Genomic DNA, 24,013 nt, shown 5'->3' with positions numbered 1-24,013 from the left:
CCTTGGTAGGACTATTTTTTCCTACTGAACTAGGTATATGGTAGGCCCTTTCAAACTGGAAATTTGTGTTCTTTTCAGTTTGAGAAATTTTTCTTGAATTACTTCATTAATAATTTCCTCCCTCTCCTTCTGGAATGCCTGTTATTCAGATGTTAAACCTTCTAGACTCTTCCTCCTACATTCCTCTTTTCTTTCCTATTTTTCATTGTTTTGCATTTTGGTTTTATTTTTCTGGGAGACAACCCAGACTTTACTTCCCAAACAATCTATTGAGTTTTTCATTTCTGCTATCATTTTTCTGTTTGTTTTAAAAGCATATTTTTGTTTCCTGTCTTTTAAAATACCTTATTCTTGTTTCATGGCTGTAATATCCTTTGTTACTCTTGAAAGTAAGTCTTGGTTTCTTCCAAGTTGCTTTTTCCTGTTTATTTTGATTGTTTGTTTATTTTGATTTGTTTTATTATTTGTTCCTATTTTCCATGTTAGCTATTTCCTCAGATATATGGTATTCTGCAGTGGATGTTATTAGTGTCCTGCCCATACCTACAGCGGCTGTGAATGTTGGTTGTTAATGGATCAGAGCAGTCCCCTTCTCTAGAGAATTGTCCTCAGCCAGAAGCTGCCTTTCCTGGGAGGTTATGGTCTCTTTTCTGGCAGCCTGCAGCCAGTGACCGATTCATATGTGGGTACGGAACAGCCCTCTTGCTTCAAGGTGAGATCAACTCTGTGGTGCAATTCACATTTCAGGGCTCTCTGTGGGATCTGACTGAGGCTAGACTCCAGCTGAGACCACATCCTTGCTCAGCTCCTTCCCCTGCTGCTTCTGAGGGAGAAGAAGTGGGAAATGAGAGGAGGAGGAGGCTTCTCCAGAGAGCCCATCCTCAATAAATCATGTGCACCTGAATTCTCATCTCAGCCTCTGTTTCTAAGGAACCTAAGATACGAAATTTGGTCATCTGCTCTTAAGAGTAAAGGCCTGAAAAGCTTATTGGGAGCCCTCAGTGCAGGAGTCAGGCTTGTCAACTCAGAATTCACTGCTGGGAGACATAGGTGGTCATTTATTGGAAACACGAAAGCCAGTATACTTAGTTCTTTCTTTTTTGACTAGTCAGAGTTCCAAAGAAGAGGGGTGGAGAATAGCTGCTAGTGATTTGGAAGTAAGTAGGAAAGAAAGCTGAGGATCTCAGCCTGCAGTGAGTAAATGTTCACTTTACGCCGCTGTTCTACACATGAAACCTTTGTCCTCAGCTGTGCTTGATGCCTCCAGTCCAGAGACCCTCTGTTTTACCCTCTCCAGAGACTAAATCTCCAGCCCTCCGCCTGGTGGGAGAGGAGCCCTGAGCATGGAGGGTGAGAGAAGAACCAGGATTTTAAATGCTTCTTAGTCACCTTTCACCTAGTTCTCCTGATTTTTGGCTTATGCAGTTCCAGAGGTATCTAAAACTGCCAATTCCTTTTTTTTTTTTTTTTTTTTTTTAAGGATTTTGCCATGAAAGCAGGCCTGTTCTTAGCTTTCGATGGGTGTCAGTTTTCTTGGGACTGCTAAGTCAATTAGCACTCATTCATCTGTTGTCCATCTTCCAAAATTCTTTTATGCTCCTGTATCTTCTGTTCTCTCTGTCCTCGTGAGTTTCTATCTTTTTAAAAAGCAATCCTTTTACATTAGTTGTAGTGGGTTTCAGGAGGGAGCAAAATTAGATGTGTGGGTTCAATTCAGCATCTTAACCTGGAAAAAAGAAAAAACAATCCTGGTGACATTAGGAAGTTATTACCTCCTAACATTCCTCTCCTTGTGAGCTCCTGTGGCTGACAGACAGGTGAGTGACAGCTCCAGGTAAGGGAGCCAGGGGCCTGCAAAAGAAGCTGTATCTCCACATGGAGGATACTCCCCTCTACAGAGTTCAAGCTTCTTCTCCCAGTCATAGCCTTAGTCTGCCTCTGAGGGCATGAAGGGCTGAGCCCCAATTATGATCATGTAGGTCGGAAGGGAAGAAAGTCAAGATAAACCAGGGAAGCTTGCCTAGAGGAGGTGTTGCAGTAGTGGGAGAAGCAAAATATACTGTCATCTTTCTAATGCCAGAGCTCATCCCTTCTAGCTCTGCTTCTATGACTCTGTGATGACAGAAGTCATTCTAGAAAGCCTGCCTGCTTTTTTGCCTTCTCCCTCTTTCCAGTCCCTTGCTTTGGGATGATGTGAGGGTGGTTGAGAGTTATTTGGGTGGACTGGATACATTGAAAATGGAGGAAGCACACCACTATAGTTCCTTTTTCCTAGAATGTGTTGTAGGCAGGTATCTTCCCGCTTCACTTCCTCTTTCAAGCTCAGACCTAAGAACACAGCAAAGAGAAAAGGTAGTGACACAGTTGAGTGGGAGAACTCAGGAGGGGCAGAAATTGTGGTGATGGTGCTGTTCTAATGGTGGTGGTCATGATAGAGGCAGGAGATGAGCTAAGCAGCTCACCTTGCTGTGCAGACACAACTTGATTTCCTTATGGTGATCTATAAGCAGGGGTGGGGGGGGGGATGGAAGTCAGTGGGTAATTTACTCCAGCTTCCTCATCATTTAGGAGGACAGTGTTGAGGCTGTTCCACAAAGTTTCTCAGTGGGTTCCCAGCAGGATGGAGCCCCAGTTGTTCATGGCAGTAATTATTATTGACTTCTCCCCCTTCCATAGCTTGCTTTCCCCATTTCTTCACTTCTATTTCCTAGGATCACCTCCCAAGTCAATTACCTGCATCCCAGCCCTATCGCAGGGTCTGCTCTTGGGAGAATCCATACTGACAGGCATCCTTCAACACAACAGCAAGTCTGAGCAGGGCACATCACCCCGGGGAAATAGTGCCTCCATTTTCTCTGTCTGTGGCTGACCTCAGCTAGGAAGCTCCCAAAGGAGATACTGAGCACATTTATATTTTTATTTTGTTTCATCGAGATATAATGGACATACCACACTATATAAGTTTAAGGTGTACAGCATGATTGACTTATATACATCATGAAATGATTACCACAGTAAGTTTAGTGAACATCCATCTAATACAGATACAAAATTAAAGAAATTAAAAAATTTTCTTCATTGTGATGTAACTCTTAGGATGTACTTAACAACTTTCACTAATAACACACAACAAAGTTAATTATATTTATCATGTTATACATTACATTCTTAGTACTTCTCTATCTTATAATGGGAAGTTTGTGCTTTTTGGCTCCCTTCATCCAATTCACCCTCCCTCCAACCCCACCTCTAGTAACCACAAATCTGATCTCTTTTTCTATAAGTTTGTTTGTTTGCTTGCTTGTTTTTGAAGTATAACTGATCTATAATGTTAGTTCCTATTATAGAAAATAGTCATTCGATATTTATATACATTTCAAAATGATCACCACAATAAGTCTAGTCACGATAAGTCACTATACAAAAATATTACATAGTTATTGACTATATTCCCCACACTGTACATTTCATACTGTGACTCATTTATTTTGCAACTGGAAGTTTGTACCTCTTAATCTCCCTTACCTTCTTTCCTTCCCTCACCCACCTCCCCTCTGGAAAACAGCTGCTTGTTCTCTGTATCTATAACTCTTTCTGTTGTTTTATGTTTGTTCATTTGTTTTGTTTTTTAACAAATGATACAGTAATTCTTTCTCTGTCTAACTTATTTCACATAGCATAATACTCTCTAGGTCCAACCACATTGTCACAATGGCTAGATTTCATTCTTTTTTATGGCTGAGTAATATTCATATTACATATACAACCACATCTTTTTATACATTCATCTATCTATGGACACTTAGGTTGCTTCCATATCTTGACTATTGTAAATAATGCTTCAATGATCATAGGGGTGCATATATTTTTTCTAATTAGTGTTTTTATTTTCTTCAGATAAATACCCAGGAGTGAAATTGCTAGATCATATGGCAGATCTATTTTTAATATTTTGAGGAAACTCCGTACTGTTTTCCATAGCGGCTACACCAATTTACATTCCTACCACCAGTGTACAAGTGTTCCCTTTTCTCCACATCCTTGCCAAGACTTATTATTTGTTGTCTTTTTGGTAATAGCCACTCTGACAGGTATGAGGTGATATCTCATTGTGGTTTTGATTTGCATTTACCCAGTGGTTACTGATGTTTATCATCTTTTCATGTGCTTGTTGGCTATTTGTATGTATTCTTTGGGAAAATATTTCAGGTCTTCTCCCTATTTTTTAACTGGCTGTTCATTTTTTTGATGGTCAGTTGTATGAGTTCTTCACATATTTTGGACATTAACCCCTTATCAGATATATGATTTGCAAATACCTACTCCAATTCAGTAGGCAGCCTTTTCATTTTGTTGATAGTTTCCTTTGCTGTGCAGTAGCTTTTTAGTTTGATGTACTCTCATTTGCTGATTTTTGCTTTTGTTTCCCTTGCCTGAGGAGACATATCCTTAAAAATATTACTAAACCAATGTCAAATAGCTTACTGCCTATGTTTTCATCTAGAAGTTTTATGGTTTCAGGTCTGACATTTAACTCTTTAATCAATTTTGAATTTATTTTTGTGCATTGTGTGATAGAGTATTCCAGTTTGATTTTCATGTTGCTGTCCGATTTTCACAATTTTTACATCATTGATTGAAGAGGCTTTCTTTTCCCCAATGTGTATTCTTGCCTCCTTTGTTGTAGAATAATCGCCCATATAACTGTGGGTTCACTTCTGGGCTCTCTATTCTGTTCCATTGACCTGCATGTCTGTTTTTTGTGCCAAAGTAACCATACTGCTACTTTGTTTTTGTTGAAGTACAGTTGATTTACAATGTTTCAGGTGTACAGCAAAATGATTCAGTTACATTATTTTCAGATTCTTTTCCATAACAGGTTATTACAAGATACTGAATATAGTTATCTGTGCTATACAGTAGGTCCTTGTTGTTTATTTTATATATAGTAGTCTGTATCTGTTGATTCCAAATTCCAAATTTATCCCTCCCCAGCCTTTCCCCTTTGGTAACCATAAGTTTGATTTCTATGTCTGTGAGTCTATTTCTGTTTGTAAAAAAGTTCATTTGTGTCATTTTTTTTTAGATTCCATTTCACTTAATATGATAATCTCTGGCTCCATTGATGTTGCTTCAAATGACATTATTTCATTCTTTTTATGGTAATATTCCATTATTTATATATATATATATATATATATATATATATATATCACATCTTCTTTATCTATTCATTTGTCAGTGGACTTTTAGGTTGCTTCCATGTCTTAGAGATTGTAAATAGTGCTGCTATGAACGTTGGTGTGCATGTATCTTTTTTTTTTTTTTTTTTTGCGGTACGTGGGCCTCTCACTGCTGTGGCCTCTCCCGTTGCGGAGCACAGGCTCCGGACGCGCAGGCTCAGCGGCCATGGCTCACGGGCCCAGCCGCTCCGCGGCATGCAGGATCTTTCCAGACCGGGGCATGAACCTGTGTCCCCTGCACCGGCAGGCAAACTCTCTGCATGTATCTTTTTGAATTAGGTTTTTGTCTTTTCTGGATATATGCCCAGGAGTGGGATTGATGGATCATATGGGTACTACTTTATTTTTAGTTTTTTAAGAAATTTCCATACTGTTCTCCCTAGTGGCTGCACCAATGTACATTCCCACCAGCAGTGTAGGAGAGTTCCCTTTTCTCCACACTCTCTCCACCATTTATTATTTGTCGCTTTTAATGATGGCCATTCTGACTGGTGTGAGGTAATACCTCATTGTAGTTTTGATTTGCATTTCTCTAACAATTAGCGATGTTGAGCATCTCTTCATGTGCCTCTTGACCATCTGTATGGCTTCTTTGGAGAAATGTCTATTGGGTTTGCTGCCCATTTTTTGATTGGGTTGTTGTTGTTGTTTTATATTGAGCTGTATGAGCTGTTTGTATATTTTGGAAATTAATCCCTTGTCAGTCGCATCATTTGCAAATATTTTCTCCCATTCAGTAGGTTGTCTTTTCATTTTGTTTATGGTTTCCTTTGCCTTGAAAAACCTTTTAAGTTTAATTAGGTTCCATTTGTTTATTTTTATTTTTGTTTCCATTACTCTGGGACAGATCTAAAAAAATATTGCTGTGATTTATGTCAAAGAGTGTTCTGCTTATGTTTTTCTCTAGGAGTTTTAGAGTATTTGGTCTTATATTTAGGTCTTTAATCCACTTTGAATTTATTTTTGTATATGATGTTAGAGAATGTTCTAAATTTCATTCTTTTACATATAGCTGTCCAGTTTTCCCAGCACCACTTATTGAAGAGACTGTCTTTTCTCCACTGTATATTCTTGCCTTCTTTGTCATAGCATAATTGACCATAAGGGTTTGGGGTTATTTGTGGGCTTTCTATCCTGTTCCATTGATCTATGTGTCTGTTTTTGTGCCAGTACCATACTGTTTTGATTACTGTAGCTTTATACTACAGTCTGAAGTCAGGGAGCCTGATTCCTCAAGCTGTGTTCCTCTTTCTCAAGATTGCTTTGGCTATTTGGGGTCTTATGTGTCTCCCAACAAATTAAAAAATTTTTTGTTCCAGGTCTGTAAAAAACTGCCACTGGTAATTTGATAGGGATTGCATTGAATCTGTAGATTGCTTTGGGTAGTATGGTCATTTTAACAATATTGATTCTTCCAATCCAAGAAAACATTCTATATTTCCATCTGTTTGTGTCATCTTCAATTTCTTTCATCAATGTCTTATAGTTTTCTGAGTACAAGTCTTTTGCCTCCTTAGGTATGTTTATTCCTAAATAGTTTATTCTTTTTTATGCAGTGGTAAATGGGATTGTTTCCTTAATTGCTCTTTCTGATATTTCATTGTTGTGTATAGAAATGCAACAGATTTCTTTATATTAATTTTTTTTTCCTGCAAATTTACCAAATTCATTGATGAGCTCTAGTAGTTTTCTGGTGGTGTCCTTAGGATTTTCTATGTATAGTATCATGTCATCTGCAAATAGTGACAGTTTTACTTCTTCTTTTCCAATTTGGATTCCTTTTCTTTCTTTTTCTCTGATCGCTGTCACTAGGACTTCCAAAACAATGCAGAATAAAAGTTGCTACAGTGGGCATCCTTGTCTTGTTCCTGATCTTAGAGGAAATGCTTTCAGCTTTTCACTATTGAGTATAATGTTAGCTGTGAGCTTGTTATATATGGCCTTTATTATGTTGAGGTAGGTTCCCTCTATACCCACTTTGTTGAGAGTTTTTATCATAAATGGATGTTGAATTTTATCAAAAGCTTTTTCTGCATCTACTGAGATGATCATATGATTTTTTTCTTCAGTTTTTAATGTGGTTTATCACACTGATTGATTTGTGGATATTGAAAAATTCTTGCAACACTGGGATAAATCCCACTTGATTATGGTGTGTGATTCTTTTGATACATTGTTGGATTCGGTATGCTAATACTTTGGTGCGGATTTTTGCATCTGTGTACAGCAGTGATATTGGCCTGTAATTTTCTTTTTTGTGTGATATCTTTGTCTTATTTTGTTATGAGTGTGATGCTGGCCTCATAGAATGAATTTGGAAGTGTTCCTTCCTCTGCAATTTTTTAGAATAGGTTTCAGAAGGATATGTGTTAACTCTAAATTGTTGGTAGAATTCACTTCTGAAGTCATCTGGTCCTGGACTATTGCTTGTTGGGAGTTTTTAAATTACTGATTCAATTTCAGTACTTGCAATTGGTCTGTTCATATTTTCTATTTCTTCCTGGTTCAGTCTTGGGAGATTGTACCTGTCTGAGAATTTGTCCATATCTTAGGATGTTCATTTTATTGGTTCATAGTAATCTCTTATGATCCTTTGTATTTCTGTGGTAAGTACCATACTGTTTTAATTACTCTAGCTTTTTCGTATAGTTTGAAATCATGAGTGTGATACCTCCAGCTTTGTTCTTTCTCCAGACTGTTTTGCTATTTGAGGATCTTTTGTGTTTCCATACAAATTTTAGAATTATTTGTTCTAATTCTGTGAAAAATATCATTGGTATTTTGATTGGGATTGTATTGAATATGTACATTGCCTTGGGTACTATCATCATTTTGACAATATTAATTCTTCCAATCCATGAGCATGGTGTATCTTTCCATTTGTTTGTGCTGTCTTCAATTTCTGTTATCAGTGTCTTATAGTTTCCCAAGTACAGGTCTTTACCTCCTTAGTTGGAGTTATTCCTATGTATTTTATTCCTTCAATGCAATTGCAGATGGGATTGTTTTCTTAATTTCTCTTTCTGAGAGTTTGCTGTGACTGTATGGAAATGCAACAGATTTCTATGTATTAATTTTGTATCCTGCGACTTTGCCAAATACACTGATGACTTCAAATAGTCTTTTTGGTGGTGTCTTTAGGATTTTCTATGTATACTATCATGTCATCTGTCAACAGTGACAGTTTAACTTCTTCCTTTCCAATTTGAATTACTTTATTTCTTTTTCTTTCTGATTGCTGTGACCACGGCTTCCAATACTATGTTGAACAAAATGGTGAGAGTGGACATCCATGTCTTGCTTCTGATCTTAGAGGAAATGCTTTCAGATTTTTACCATTGAGTATGATGTTAGCTGTGGGCTTGTCATATACAGCTTTTATTATATTAAGGTATGTTCCCTCTATACCCAATTTGTTGAAAATTTTTATCATAAATGCATGTTGAATTTTGTCAAAAGCTTTTTGTGCATCTTTGTGTCTGAGATGATCATATGATTTTTATTCTTCATTTTTTTTAATGTGTTGTATTACATTGATTGATTTGCAGATATTGAACCATCCTTGCATCCCTGGGATAAATCCCACTTGTTCATGGTGTATGATCTTTTTCATGTATTGTTGGGTTTGGTTTGCTAATATTTTGTTGAAGATTTTGGCATCTATGTACACCAGTGATGTTGGTCTGTAATTTTCTTTTTGTTTGTGTGATATCTTTGCCTGGTTTTGGTATCAGGGTGATGCTGGCTTCATAGAATGAGTTCAAGAGCATTCCTTCTGCAATTTTTTGGAATAGTTTGAATAAGATAGCTGTTGACTCTTCTCTAAATTGATAGAATTCACCTATGAAGCCATCAAGTCCTGAACTATTGTTTTCTGGGAGGTTTTTTTTCTGATTCAATTTCAGTACTAGTAGTTGGTCTGTTCATATTTTCTATTTCTTCCTGGTTCAGTCTTTGGAGAGTGTACATGTCTGGAAACTTGTCCATTTCTTCTAGATTGTCCATTTTATTGTGGTATAGTTGTTCATGTAATCTCTTATGATCCTTCCTAATTCTGTGGTGTTGGTTGTGACTTCTCCTTTTTTATTTCTGATTTTATTGATTTGGGCTCTCTCTCTTTTTTTCTTAATGAGTCTGGCTAAAGGCTTATCAATTTTATCTTTTGAAAGAACCAGCTCCTATTTTCATTGATCTTCTCTATTGTTTTTTAGTTTCTATATCACTTATTTCTGTTCTGATCATTATGATTTCTTTCCTTTTACTTACTTTAGCTTATGTTTGTTTTTCTTTTTCTAGTTCCTTTAGATGTATGGTTAGGTTGTTTATTTGAGATTTTTCTTGTTTCCTAAGGTGTAGGTTGTATTGCTGTAAATATCCCTCTTAGAACTGCTTTTGCTGCATCCATAGGTTATGGATCATTGTGTGTTCATTTTTCATTTGTCTCCAGGTATTTTTTTTGTTTCTTCTTTGATTTCCTTAGTGACCCATTTGTTGTTTAGTAGCATGTTGTTTAGCCTCCAAGTGTTTGTGGATTTTGCAGTTTTTTCCTAGTAGTTGATTCCTAGTCTCATAGTACTGTGGTCAGAAAGGATGTTTGATATGATTTCAATGTTCTTAAATTTACTGACTTGTTTTGTGGCCTAGCATGTGCTCTACCCTGTAGAATGTTCCTTGTGCACTTGAAAAGAATGTGTATTCCGCTGATTTTTGATGGAATATTCTATAACATCTATTAAGTTGATCAGCTCTAATGTAACATTTAAGGTCAGTGTTACCTCATTGATTTTCTGTCTCAATGATCTGTCCTTTAACTAGGGGTGTATACGTTCCCTACTATTATTCTTACTGACAGTTTCTCCCTTTATGTCTGTTAATATTTGCTTTACATATTTAAATGGTCACATGGTGGGTGCATATGTCAATATATTTACAGTTGTTATATCTTCTCCTGGGATTGATCCCTTTATCATTATGTAATGCCCTTCTTGGTCTCTTTTTACAGTCTTTTTTGAAAGCCTATTTTGTCTGATATAAGTATTGCTACCCTAACTTTCTTTTTGTTTCTGTTTGCATGGAACACCTTTTTTCATCCCCTGACTTTCAATCTCTACCTTTAGACCTGAAGTGAGTCTCTTGTAGGCAGCATATATATGGGTCTTGTTTTTGTATCCATTCAGCCACTCTATGTCTTTTGATTGGACATTAAGTCCATTTACATTTAAATTAATTATATTTGGTATATACTTACTGTCATTTTGTTAATTATTTTCAGGTTGTTTTTGTAGTTCTTTTTTTGTTCCTTTCTTCTTTTCTTGCTCTCTTCCTTTGTGATTTGACGACTATTTTTAGTATTATGTTTGGATTCCTTTCTCTTTTATGTGTGTGTATCTATTATAGATTTTTGGTTTGTGGTTACCATGAGATTTATATACAGCAATCTATACATATACATGATTATTTTAAGTTGCTGATCTCTTAAGTCAAATGCACTTTAACAACCTTGTATTTTTATGCTCCCCCCCTCCATTTACTGTTTTTGGCATCATATTTTACATCTTTTTGTTCTGTGTGTCCCTTAACTACTTATTGTAGCTATAGATGATTTTACTCCTTTTGTCTTTTAACCTTTCTACTAGCTTTATAAATGGTTGGTCTACCACCTTTACTGTATATTTCCCTTTACCAAATTTTTACCAATTTTTCCCTCATAATTTTTATATTTCTAGTTGTAGCCTTTTCTTGTTCACTTAGAGAAGTTCCTTTAACATTTCTTGTAAAGCCAGTTTAATGATGCTGAACTCTTTTAGATTTTGCTTGCCTGTAAAAATTTTGATCTCTCCATAAAATCTGAATGAAAGCCTTGCCTGGTAAAGTATTCTTGGTTGTAGGTTTTTTCCTTTCATTACTTTAAATATATAGTGCCACTCCCTTCTGGCCTGCAGAGTTTCTGCTGAAAAGTCAGCTGATAGGCTTATGGGGGTTCCCTTATATGTAACTAGTTGCTTTTCCTTTGCTGCTTTTAATATTTTCTTCATCTTTAATTTTTTCCATTTTAATTAAAATATGTCTTAGTATGGTCCTCTTTGGGTTGATCCTGTTTGGGAGTCTCTGTACTTCCTGGTCCTGGATGTTTATTTTCTTTACTGGGTTAGGGAAGTTTACAACTATTATGTCTTCAAATATGTTCTCTGCCCCTTTTTATGTCTCTTCTCCTTCTGGGACCCCTATAATGTGAATATTAGTATGTTTGATGTTGTCCCAGAGGTTTCTTAAACTGTCCTCATTTCTTATTGTTTCTTCTTTTTTCTGCTCAGCTTGAGTGATTTCCACTACTGTGTCTTTCAGTTCACTGATCTGTTCCTATGTATCATCTAATTTACTGTTGCTTCCTTCTAGAGTATTTTTAATTTCAGTTATTGTATTCTTTAGCTCTATTTGGTTCTTCTTTATATTTTCAAACTATTTGTTTAAAAATTCTATCTCTCAAAGGGAACCCTCCTACACTGTCGGTGGGAATGTAAGTTGGTGCAGCCACTGTTGAAAACAGTATGGAGGTTCCTTAGAAAACTAAAAATAGAATTACCATATGATCCAGCAATTCCACTCCTGGGCATATATCCAGACAAAACTATAACTCAAAAAGATACATGAACCCCTATGTTCACTGCAGCACTATTCACAATAGCCAAGGCATGGAAACAACCTAAATGTCCATTAACAGATGAATAGATAAAGAAGATGTGGGAGGAGCTTCAAGATGGCGGAAGAGTAAGAAGCGGAGATCAACTTCCTCCCCACAGATACATCAGAAATACATTTACATGTGGAACTGCTCCTATAGAACATCTACTGAACGCTGTCAGAAGACCTCAGACCTCCCAAAAGGAAATAAACTCCCCCCGTACCTGGGTAGGGCAAGAGACAAAACAATAGGGACGGGACCTGCACCAGTGGGAGGGAGCTGTGAAGGAGGAAAGGATTCCACACACTCGGAAGCCCCTTCGCGGGCAGAGACTGCGGGTGGTGGAGGGGGGAAGCTTCGGAGTCTCGGAGGAGAGCACAGCAACAGGGGTGCAGAGGGCAAAGCGGAGAGATTCCCTCACAGAGGAATGGTGCCGACCAGCACTCACCAGCCCAAGAGGCTTGTCTGCTCACCTGCCGGCGTGGGCGGGGGCTGGGAGCTAAGCCTCGGGCTTCGGTTGGATCGCAGGGAGAGGACTGGCGGCGTGAACACAGCCTGAATGGGGCTAGTGCGCCACGGCTAGCCGGGAGGGAGTCCGGGGAAAAGTCTGGACTTGCCGAAGAGGCAAGAGACTTTTTATTCCCTCTTTGTTTCCTGGTGCGTGAGGTGAGGGGATTAAAAGCGCTGCTTAAAGGAGCTCCAGAGACGGGCGCGAGCCATGGCTAACAGCGCAGACCCCAGAGACGGGCATGAGACGCTAAGGCTGCTGCTGCGGCCACCAAGAAGCCTGTGAGCAAGCACAGGTCCCTATCCACACCGCCCCTCCCGGAAGCCTGTGCAGCCCGCCACTGCCAGGGTCCCGGGATCCAGGGACAACTTTCCCGGGAGAACGCACAGTGCACCTTAGGCTACTGAAACGTCATGCTGGCCTCTGCCGCTGCAGGCTCGCCCTGCATCCGTACACCTCCCTTCCCCCGGCCTGAGTGAGCCAGAGCCCCCGAATCAGCGGCTTCTTTAACCCCGTCCTGTCTGAGCGAAGAACAGACGCCCTCAGGCGACCTACACGCAGAGTCGGGGCCAAATACAAAGCTGACCCCCCCCACCCACCCCGGGAGCTGTGTGAACAAAGAAGAGAAAGGGAAATTTCTCCCAGCAGCCTCAGAAGCAGCGGATTAAAGCTTCACAATCAACTTGATGTACCCTTCATCTGTGGAATACCTGAATAGACAGACAACGAATCATCCCAAATTGAGGAAGTGGACTTTGGGAGCAAAGATATATTATTTTTTCCACTTTTTCTCTTTTTGTGAGTGTGTATGTGTATGCTTCTGTGTGAGATTTTCTCTGTATAGTTTCTCTTTCACCATTTGTCCTACGGTTCTGTCTGTCCGTTTTTTTTTTTTCTATTTACTTTTTAAAGTTTTTTCTTAATTATTTTTTATTTTATTTTATTTTATCTTCTTTCTTTCTTTCTTTCTTTCTTTCTCTTTTTTCTCTCTTTTATTCTGAGCTGTGTGGATGCAAGGCTCTTGGTGCTCCAGCCAGGAATCAGTGCTGTGCCTCTGAGGTGGGAGAGCCAACTTCAGGACACTGGTCCACAAGAGACCTCCCAGCTCCACGTAATATCAAACAATGGCAAAAATCTCCCAGAGATCTCCATCTCAACACCAAGACCCAGCTTCACTCAATGACCAGCAAGCTACAATGCTGTACACCCTATGCCAAACAACTAGCAAGACAAGAACACAGCCCCATCCATTAGCAGAGAGGCTGCCTAAAATCATAATAAGGCCACAGAAACCTGAAAACAAACCACCAGACGTGGACCTGCCCACAAGAAAGACAAGATCCAGCCTCATCCACCAGAACACAGGCACTAGTTCCCTCCACCAGGAAGCCTACACAACCCACTGAACCAAATTTAGCCACTGGGGAAAGACACCAAAAACAACAGGAACTACAAACCTGCAGCCTGCAAAAAGGAGACCCCAAATACAGTAAGTTAAGCAAAATGAGAAGACAGAAAAACACACAGCAGATGAAGGAGCAAGGTGAAAACCCAACAGACCTAAAAAATGAAGAGGAAATAGGCAGTCTACCTGAAAAAGAATTCAGAATAATGATAGTAAAAGTGATCCAAAATCTTGGAAATAGAATAGAGAAAATTCAAGAAACATTTAACAAGGACCTAGAAGAACTAAAGAGCAAACAAACAATGATGAACAACACAATAAATGAAATTAAAAATTCTCTAGAATGGATCAATAGCAGAATAACTGAGGCAGAAGAACAGATAAGTGACCTGGAAGATAAAATAGTGGAAATAACTACTGCATAGCAGAATAAAGAAAAAAGAATGAAAAGAACTGTGGACAGTCTCAGAGACCTCCGGGACAACATTAAAAACACCAACATTCAAATTATACGGATCCCAGAAGAAGAAGAGAAAAAGAAAGGGACTGAGAAAATATTTGAAGAGATTATAGTTGAAAACTTCCCTAATATGGGAAAGGAAATAGTTAATCAAGTCCAGGAAGCACAGAGAGTCCCATACAGGGTAAATCCAAGGAAAAACATGCCAAGACACATATTAATCAAACTATCAAAAATTAAATACAAAGAAAACATATTAAAAGCAGCAAGGGAAAAACAACAAATAACACACAAGGGAATTCCCATAAGGTTAACAGCTGATCTTTCAGCAGAAATTCTGCAACCCAGAGGGGAGTGACAGGACATATTTAAAGTGATGAAGGAAAAAACCTACAACCAAGATTACTCTACCCAGCAAGGATCTCATTCAGATTTGATGGAGAAATTAAAACCTTTACAGACAAGCAAAAGCTGAAAGAGTTCAGCACCACCAAACCAGCTTTAAAACAAATGCTAAAGGAACTTCACTAGGCAGGAAACACAAGAGAAGGAAAATATCTACAATAACAAACCCAAAACACTTAAGAAAATGGGAATAGGCACATACATATCGATAATTACCTTAAATGTAAATGGATTAAATGATCCCACCAAAAGACACAGACTGGCTGAATGGATACAGAAACAAGACACGTATATATGCTGTCTACAAGAGACCCACTTCAGACCTAGGGACACATACAGACTGAAAGTGAGGGGATGGAAAAAGATATTCCATGCAAATGGAAATCAAAAGAAAGGTGGAGTAGCAATTCTCATATCAGACAAAATAGACTTTAAAATAAAGACTATTACAAGAGCCAATGAAGGACACTACATAATCATCAAGGGATCAATGAAAGAAGAAGATATAATAATTGTAAATATTTATGCACCCAACATAGGAGCACCTCAATACGTAAGGCAAATACTAACAGCCATAAAAGGGGAAATCAACAGTAACACAATCATAGTAGGGGAATTTAACACCCCACTCTCACCAATGTACAGATCATCCAAAATGAAAATAAATAAGGAAACACAAGCTTTAAATGATACATTAAACAAGATGGAGTTAATTGATATATATAGGACATTCCATCCCAAAACAACAGAATACACATTCTTCTCAAGTGCTCATGGAACATTCTCCAGGACAGATCATATCTTGGGTCACTAATCAATTTAAGAAAATTGAAATCATATCAAGTATCTTTTCCGACCACAATGCTATGAGACTAGATATCAATTACAGGAAAAGATCTGTAAAAAATACAAACACATGGAGGCTAAACAATACACTACTTAATAACGAAGTGATCACTGAAGAAGTCAAAGAGGAAATCAAAAAATACCTAGAAACAAATGACAATGGAGACATGATGACCCAAAACCTGTGGGATGCAGCAAAAGCAGTTCTAAGAAGGGAATTTTATAGCAATACAATCCTACCTTAAGAAACAGGAAACATCTCAAATAAACAAACTAACCTTGCACCTAAAGCAATTAGAGAAAGAAGAACAAAAAGACCCCAAAGTTAGCAGAAGGAAAGAAATCATAAAGATCAGATCAGAAATTAATGAAAAAGAAATGAAGGAAATGATAGGAAAGATCAATGAAACTAAAAGCTTGTTCTTTGAGAAGATAAACAATATTGATAAACCATTAGCCAGACTCATCAAGAAAAAAAGGAAGAAGACTCAAATCAATAGAATTAGAAATGAAAAAGGAGAAGTAACAACTGACACTGCAGAAATACAAAGGATCATGAAAGATTACTACAAGTAACTCTATGCCAATAATATGGACAACCTGGAAGAAATGGACAAATTCTTAGAAATGCACAACCTGCCGAGACTGAACCAGAAAAATATGAACAGACCAATCACAAGCACTGAAATTGAAACTTTGATTAAAAATCTTCCAACAGGGCTTCCCTGGTGGCGCAGCGGTTGAGAGTCCGCCTGCCGATTCAGGGGACATGGGTTCGTGCCCCAGTCCGGGAAGATCCCACATGCCGCAGAGCAGCTGGGCCCATGAGCCATGGCCATTGAGCCTGCACGTCCAGAGCCTGTGCTCTGCAACGGGAGAGGCCACAACAGTGAGAGGCCCGGGTACACCCCCCTCCCCAAAAAAAGAGTCATGTACCAAAATGTTCACTGCAGCTCTATTTACAATAGCCAGGACATGGAAGCAACCGAAGTGTCCATCAACAGATGAATGGATAAAGAAGATGTGGCACATATATACAATGGAATATTACTCAGCCATAAAAAGAAATGAAATTGAGCTATTTGTAGTGAGGTGGATGGACCTAGACTCTGCCATACAGAGTGAAGTAAGTCAGAAAGAGAAAAACAAATACAATATGTTAACACATATATATGGAATCTAAGGGAAAAAAAAAAAAGGTCATGAAGAACTTGGGGCAAGACGGGAATAAAGACACAGACCTACTAGAGAATGGACTTGAGGATATGGGGAGGGGGAAGGGTAAGCTGTGAAAAAGAGAGAGCATGCACATATGTACACTACCAAATGTAAAATAGATAGCTAGTGGGAAGCAGCCGCATAGCATAAGGAGATCAGCTCGGTGCTTTGTGACCACCTAGAGGGGTGTGATAGGGAGGGTGGGAGGGAGGGAGATGCAAGAGGGAAGACATATGGGAACATATGTATATGTATAACTGATTCACTTTGTTATAAAGCAGAAACTAACACACATTTTAAAGCAATTATACTCCAATAAAGATGTTAAAAAAAAAAGATGTGGTACATATATACAACAGAATACTACTCAGCCATAAAAAAAAGAATGAAATAATGCCATTTGCAGCAACACGGATGCAACAAGATATTATCATACAAAGTGAAGGAAGTCAGAAAGACAAAGACAAATACCATATGATATCACTTATATGTGGAATCTGAAATATGACACAGGGACTTCCCTGGTGGCGCAGTGGTTATGAAACCACCTGCCAGCGCAGGGAACATGGGTTTGAGCCCTTGTCCAGAAAGATCCCACATGCCATGGAGCAACTAAGCCCGTGGGCCACAACTACTGAGCCTGCGCTCTAGTGCCTGCAAGCCACAACTACTGAAGCCCGCATGCCTAGAGCCCATGCTCCGCAACAAGAGAAGCCACTGCAATGAGAAGCCCGCACACTGCAACAAAGAGTAGCCCTCACTCACTGCAACTGGAGAAAGCCCACACGCAACAACAAAGACCCAACGCAGCCAAAAATAAATAAATTTATTTTTTAAATAATAATAATAAAATATGACACAAATGTACCTATCTATGAAACAGAAACAAAATCAGGGACATAGAGAATAGACTGGTGGTTGCGAAGGAGGAGGGGGTTTGGAGAGAGTAGGAGTGGGAGTTTGGTATTAGCAGATGCAAACTGGTATATATAGAATGGATAAAGAACAAGGTCCTACTGTGTAGCACAGGGAACTATATTCAATATCCTGTGATAAACCATCATGGAAGAGAATATGAAAAAGAATATATATATATATATATATATATATATATATAACTGAGTCTCTTTGCTGTACAGTAGTAATTAACACAACACTGTAATTCAAATATACTTCAATAAAAAATAAATTTAAAAAAATTCTCTCACTCTGTTCATCCACTCTTCTCCCGAGTTCTTTGAACATCTTTACAATGATTACCTTGAGCTCTTTATCCAGTAGATTGCTTATCTCCACATCACTTAGTTCTTCTGGCGTTTTATCTTGTTCCTTCATTTGGAATTTATTTCTGTCTCATAATTTTGCCTAATTTGCTATTCTTGTCTCCATGTGTTTGGAAACATTTCCCAACCTTAGAGAAGTGGCCTTTTGCAGGAGACGTCCTATGCATCCCAGCAGCACACTCCTCTAGTCGGCAGAGCTATATGCTCTAGTGGTGCCTCTTTGCAGGCTGTGTGAGCCCTTCTGTTGTGGTAGGCTAACTACTATGGGTAGTCTGGTAGGTGTCCCTGGTGCATGGTCTGGTTGGTTGCCAGGCCCTACTTTGTGCAGAGGTTGCTGCCTGCTGGTGGGTGGGGCTGAGTCACAAGGTGACTGTCTATGCAGCCCCAAGGGTTACCAGGGCTAGTGCTGATCCACCAGTGAATGAAACTGGGTCCCAGGGAGGGCGGCTATGGGCCTGAGGGCCTTGGATCTAATGTTGGCCGGCTGGTCGGCAGTGCCCAATCCTGACACAGCTGGTTGTGGGGTCTGGGGTGTCCTACAGTTGGTGTTGACCCACTGGTCAGTGTGGCTGAGGGTTCCAAGGTGTCTTGGAGCTGGTATCAGCCTGTTCGTTGGTGTGCCTGGGGCCCTGGGGGGTCCTGGTGGTGATGTCAGCCTGCAGATGGGCAGAGTCAAGTGCCCAGGTCTCTGGCTACAGCGCTGTGGGTGTCCTAGAGTTGACCTACTGGTGGGCAAGGCTGGGTCCCAATGGCGAGTAGTGGAGCCCCAGAAGTCTGTGTCTAGTGCTGGTGAACTGGTGGGCAGGGCCAGATCCTGGGGCCTCTGGGGCAGCTGTGGGCTCAGACAGTCTTAAGGCAGCAGGCCTGCTGGTGGGTGGGGCTGTGACCCTGCCTGACTAGCTGCTTAGCCTGAGGTTTCCCAGTACATGTGCAAACAGGCTGGTGGGTAAGGCTGGGTCCATGTGCTAATAAGCTAGACAGAGGACTCCAACATGGTACTTGCCAGCATCCTCATGGTAGAACAACCTCCCCAAAATGGCTGCCTCTAGAGTCTGTGTCCCCAGGGGGAGTTCCAGTTGTCTCCTGCCTCTCCAGGAGGCTCTCCAAGATCAGCAGGTGGGTTGACCTAGTATCTTTTCAAATTACTGCCTCTGCCCTGGGTCCCTGACCATATGAGATTTTGTGTGTGCTCTTTAAGAGTAGATAATCTGTTTCCCAAAGCCCTCTGGCCTTCCAAGCCAAACATTCTGGGGCCTAGTCTTCATGGTGCAGGACCCCTGGGCTGGGACTCCTGATGTGGGGCTCAGACCCCTTGCTCCTTGGGGAGAACCTCTGCAATCATAATTATTCTCCCATTTGTGGGTCACCCACCCAGGGGTATGGGTCTTGACTATGCCACATCTCCATCCCTCCTACCTGTCTTGTTGTGGTTTCTTCTTCATGACTTTAGTTGTAGAAGATCTTTTCGCTAGCCTTCCAGTTTTTCTCATCAGTGGTTGCTCTGTAAATAGTTGTAATTTTGGTGCACATGTAGAAGGGGGTAAGCTCAGGGTCTTCTTACTGTGCCACCTTGGCCACTCCCAATTTTTGCACATTTATATTTTTAGAAGCTCTGAGTTCTGTTTGGGTATTTGGGCCTGCATGTGCCAGAAAGGTAACACAGATTGTTGGTGGCTGAGGAAATAATCCCTGGCTCCCACCTCCAAGAGTGGACACACAGCCTGACCCAAACTACCATGCACATAGGAACCTACACTTCCTCCCCTATTCACATTGTGTCACAATCATGCACACATATCCTGCACTGACAAGCAATTCCATCCCTCTATGGGCAGGATCACACCCCACCTGGAGGTTCACGTGGTCTGTGAGGAGATGAGGATCATTGGGAGGGGCCTAGCAGGAGGAGTCCCAGCAGGAGACTCTTTGAAATTCTTAGACAGAGGGGTTGAGGGAACACAAGAGCACACCTCAGGCTCTCACAGAAATGGTGGGACTCCCATTCAGAGCTCTAGATAATTAAGCAGCCAAGTAATTTGTCAATATGAAGGATGTTTTTCTGGGATAATGCCCACCACTCAACAGATGGATAGGCCCCACCAGGTGGGAAGGACAGGCAGAGGGGTCAGGCTGTGGGCAGCTTTGGATTTCTAGCTTCTGTGTGAAAGACTGATTTTGCCTTTGTCAGGAAGTCATTCAACAAACTTATATTTAACACCAGATCCAAGATGACTAAAATCAGCCCCTGATCCCACTATAGCTACCATCCATAAAGCTGTTATTCCAAAATTAGGCATAAACATTTAATTTAAAATTAGATGTCATTTCTTTTCCAGAAAGTAGAGGAGTCTTGAAGGACTTCTGACCATGTGGGTAGGGGCAGAGTTTTCTGAGAAATGGACTGGGGACAAGAAAAATGTTTTAAAGGAAATATAATGTAGGAAGAAGACGTGAGAGGACTAGGGAGGGATATCCTCTGAAGCTCCACCCCATGCCCACTGCTCTCTCATGTGGAACAAGGGAACATGTTAGCTGAGAAAGCCACTACTTCAAGTTCTGGATGCCTGCTGTTTGGGGGTACCCACCTAAACTGCCCAGACCCCCGCTTAGTGCACCCATACCCCACCATATGCATTTTGTCTAGAGAAGTAGGAGGGTGGTTGGGAGGTGTAAGGGGGAAACATCAATAGAAACTTCTGCACCACTAGGCAGATAGGATCGCATATCAGTCAGTGAATCTCCAGCTGAAGACACCAGGAGACCAAAAACTCTGACTTCTTCCCCAAAGGGAACAAGGAACAATTCACTGCTAGAGACAGAAGGGCAGGATTCTGCCTTATGAATTGTGGAAACTGTGAGTACAGGTTCCACGTGTCCAGTCCCAAGGGGAGACTTTCTCCCTGACCCCAAACGGCAGTTAGGCTAGCTGATGCCTCAACAAAATTTTAATATGATGGGTCTCCCTGAAAATAGCAACTGAACATGGCCCCTACTCTTTACATCCTTAAACTTTCTCTTTCTGTATCTCTCCCTCCTAATTTTCATAAGGACAAAGGACAAGAAGCTGGAGCCACTCCACCCTTTACTCTACAGCCTGTTTGGACTAGCAAATTCCTAGCTAACATGGGCAGGGGAAGGAAGGAGGGAAGGCAGGAGAAATAAAAGGAAGTTCAGCTTTTTTGTCCCATGTAGAGCCTCCCTGATCCACCAGGGAACATCACCACCTCCAATAACCATTGCATACCCACTGTGTGCCAGTCACCTGCTAGGTCTCCAGAAGACACTGTTCCTGTTGTGGAAGGGCTCACATTCTGGTTGGTGAAGAAAATATGCAAATGAGTAGGAACCCTAAGTGTGGCTGGTGCTGAGAGAGAAATAGGTTCAGGGCACAGGTGGGGATTCCAAAAGAAACTCTGTCAACAGGTGGGGGCAGGAAGGAAGACTTCATTAAAAAGTGACTTTTGAGTGTTGCTAGGTAAATGTTGCTTCCCTAATCAAGGCAACAGCAGGAACATAGGCACTGAAGGTGAAACACCCTGGTGCTGCTCTGGAAATGGCTGGAAAATAAGGGCTGAAGAGCCACTAGGGCAGGGAAAGAGAAAAAGACAGTAATGTGGGCAGATCTGCATATCATGAGAATTGACTTTCATGAGAATGGATTGAGACTTCAGCAGTAGACCTGGAGAGAGATGAGGAGGCCTGATTTAGACAGAGCGAGAGGTATCAGCAAACGAGCTCAGAAGGCCCTCCTGGTACCTTCTCCAACTGAGCTAGGAAGGCAGGAAGAGAAGGGAAAAGAAACCCAAAGTTCTCGGAGGCAGCAGTGGGGGGATAGATGTTGACAGGCACTCTTTCTTTTGCCACACTCTACCCAGCACATGCCTCCACCCATCTCTTACCTTGGGGGACAGTGACCATTGGGTTACTTCTCGAGATGTTCTCGGATGTTTGTCTTTACCTCCCCCCTTACCTTGGACATTTATGGTTTGCCAAAGCAGAAGGAACTCGCCTGCAGGCACTTTCCACAATAACCTTTGCTTCCCAAAGTTAAGCACCTGAGCTGTTTATGGTTTATGTTGAGGGGGGGGCTGGAGGATAGGAGAAGGAAGGAGAACCCCAAAGGGGGACATAGGACTGAGGGAGAGTGGGCAATCGTTTCTGTAATTTCCCTGAGCTGCAGTGCCCACACACTCAGCTGAGGAGCCTCAGAGGAGATGACTGTGAGGTCTGCTGCAGACTCCCAGTAGCACCAAGATTTCTATCGCCCAGGAGTGGCAGGGCCAAGGGTTTGGAAACAGGAGGATGTTTCTGCAAAATACACAGCCTGCCAAAGACAAGGGTCTCTCCTGATCTTGGAGCTGCATTAGCTAGACCCTAGGCCTTGGTATTACAGGAAGGGCTAAGCCTCCCAAAACAAAGGTCGATTTCTTGCCTGCCTGTGGAATGGGAGCTGGGGGCTGAAAAGACTAGGTCAATGCAAATAAACAAAGTAATGCACTCTTTCTTGCACACACTCCTCTCCACTATCTGGGCAGATTCTGGGTCTCAGAGGTCTGAGAGACATGCTGCACATGACACAGATGGAGGAGGGGGGCGGTGTGTATCTTACCCATCAGACTAATAATGGCCACTCCTCTGTCCCCAGGATGCTGGCGGGCTGGATGCTAGGAAGGAGGTGGCTTTCCAAGCTTTCACTTAAAAAATTGCTTATAGGGATTTCCCTGGTGGTCCAGTGGCGAAGACTCCTGTGTTCCCAGTGCGGGGCAGGGAATCCTGGTTTCGATCCCTGGTCAGGGAACTAGATTCCACATGCCACGACTGAGTTCGCATGCCCCAGCTAAAGACCCCCACATGCCGCAACTGAAAGATCCCCATGCCGCAACTAAGACCCGGTGCAGCCAAATAAATAAATATTTTTTTTAAATGTTTATAGGACATGCAAAAATACTAAACACAAGAGGGAGAAGGCCACTGCTCTGGCCTGGGACAACCGCAACTGCTGAGGCGGTGTCGGACCACGGAGAGCCGCGCCTGCGCACTACAGACTCCGAAGCCAGGGCGACCTCAGGGAGGTGGGCGGGGCTGCCCGGGCATCCGGGTCCCTCACCCCGCCCCGCTGCATGAATGAGAGGCCTGGCGCCCGCCCCTCCCCCTCCGGGCCCGCCCCTCGACGGGGCGCCGCGGGCAGTCTGCCGCTGCCACCTCAGCCGCGCTCGGTGCCGACTGACGCCCGCCGCTCACCGCCCGGAGCTGACGGTCCCACCACGCTCGCCGCCGCCGCTGCCGGCACGACAGAGTAAGTGAGCAAGCGAGGGCCGTCGCCCCGGGTTTGGGGCTTAACGGACTGGGCAGGTCCGGGTTCGGGGTGCTGAGGACACCGTGGGGCCCGCGCCAGCCTCCCCCACTCACACTCCCGGCGCCTCTGCCGGGAGCTGGGAGGGATGGGACAGCGGCCCCAGGCCGGGAGGGGTGCGCAGGAGGGTCCACCCCGAGCCGGAGGGTGAGTCCCGCACAAAGGGAGGCACGGGGCTGTCACCGGGAGGTCACAGAGGGAATGTTCGCGGAGCCCAGAGCGCTCCGCTAACCCGTGCCGGGTGTCGGGTCCCCGGGCGTGGGAGGCGGCTGGGATGAGCAGAGAGGCAAGGACGAGGATGGCGAGGACGTCTGCCTCCCTGTTGGCGATGGGAATGCGCCTTGGGGGGCGCGGCGTGGCAGTGTTTTCCTGGTCCCCGTCTGCTCCTCCCCTTTCTTTGTGGCGTCTGTCCTGTGCCCGTTTGTCACTGTGTGTAAGCTATGGTCGGGGGTGAGACCTATCGCCTCGGCTTACTCGTTAATGAAAGTCAGGAGCTGGCCTCGTATCTGTGAGTGGGGGGCGTGTGTGCTTCCACAGGCCGGAGAATTAAGGAGCCTCTTTTGTTTCCGGAGACCTAATGGTGTGTGTGCCCCCTCTGAAATGAGAGAAT

The 24,013-nt window shown here is 42.0% G+C and overlaps 1 protein-coding gene and 1 long non-coding RNA gene across 8 annotated transcripts in view; one reads left to right on the top strand and one right to left on the bottom strand.

Annotated features, from left to right (window-relative positions):
• Positions 1 to 1,038: 1,038 nt before the first annotated feature.
• LOC117198577 (uncharacterized) lies at positions 1,039 to 18,818 on the bottom strand. Its single transcript, XR_004479772.2, has 2 exons — positions 18,028 to 18,818; positions 1,039 to 1,726 (listed from the first exon to the last, which is right to left on the bottom strand). It is a non-coding gene; the product is annotated as an uncharacterized LOC117198577 (long non-coding RNA).
• Positions 18,819 to 23,193: 4,375 nt separating this feature from the next.
• RNF24 (ring finger protein 24) overlaps positions 23,194 to 24,013 on the top strand; it is a 141,987-nt gene continuing 141,167 nt past the window's right edge. For 3 of the 7 annotated variants that reach the window (XM_033415711.2, XM_049699503.1, XM_049699501.1), the window contains exon 1: positions 23,230 to 23,346. The gene's annotated coding sequence lies outside the window, so the exon portion shown is untranslated. Of the gene's footprint in view, positions 23,347 to 24,013 lie in introns of all 7 variants that reach the window. The other 4 variants (XM_004285288.3, XM_049699502.1, XM_049699500.1 and 1 more) reach the window with 4 other exon arrangements.

The sequence above is a fragment of the Orcinus orca genome, chromosome 16 (genome assembly GCF_937001465.1).
Source record: "Orcinus orca chromosome 16, mOrcOrc1.1, whole genome shotgun sequence".
Lineage (NCBI taxonomy): Eukaryota > Metazoa > Chordata > Mammalia > Artiodactyla > Delphinidae > Orcinus > Orcinus orca.
This window is presented reverse-complemented; position numbering and strand designations above follow the sequence as displayed.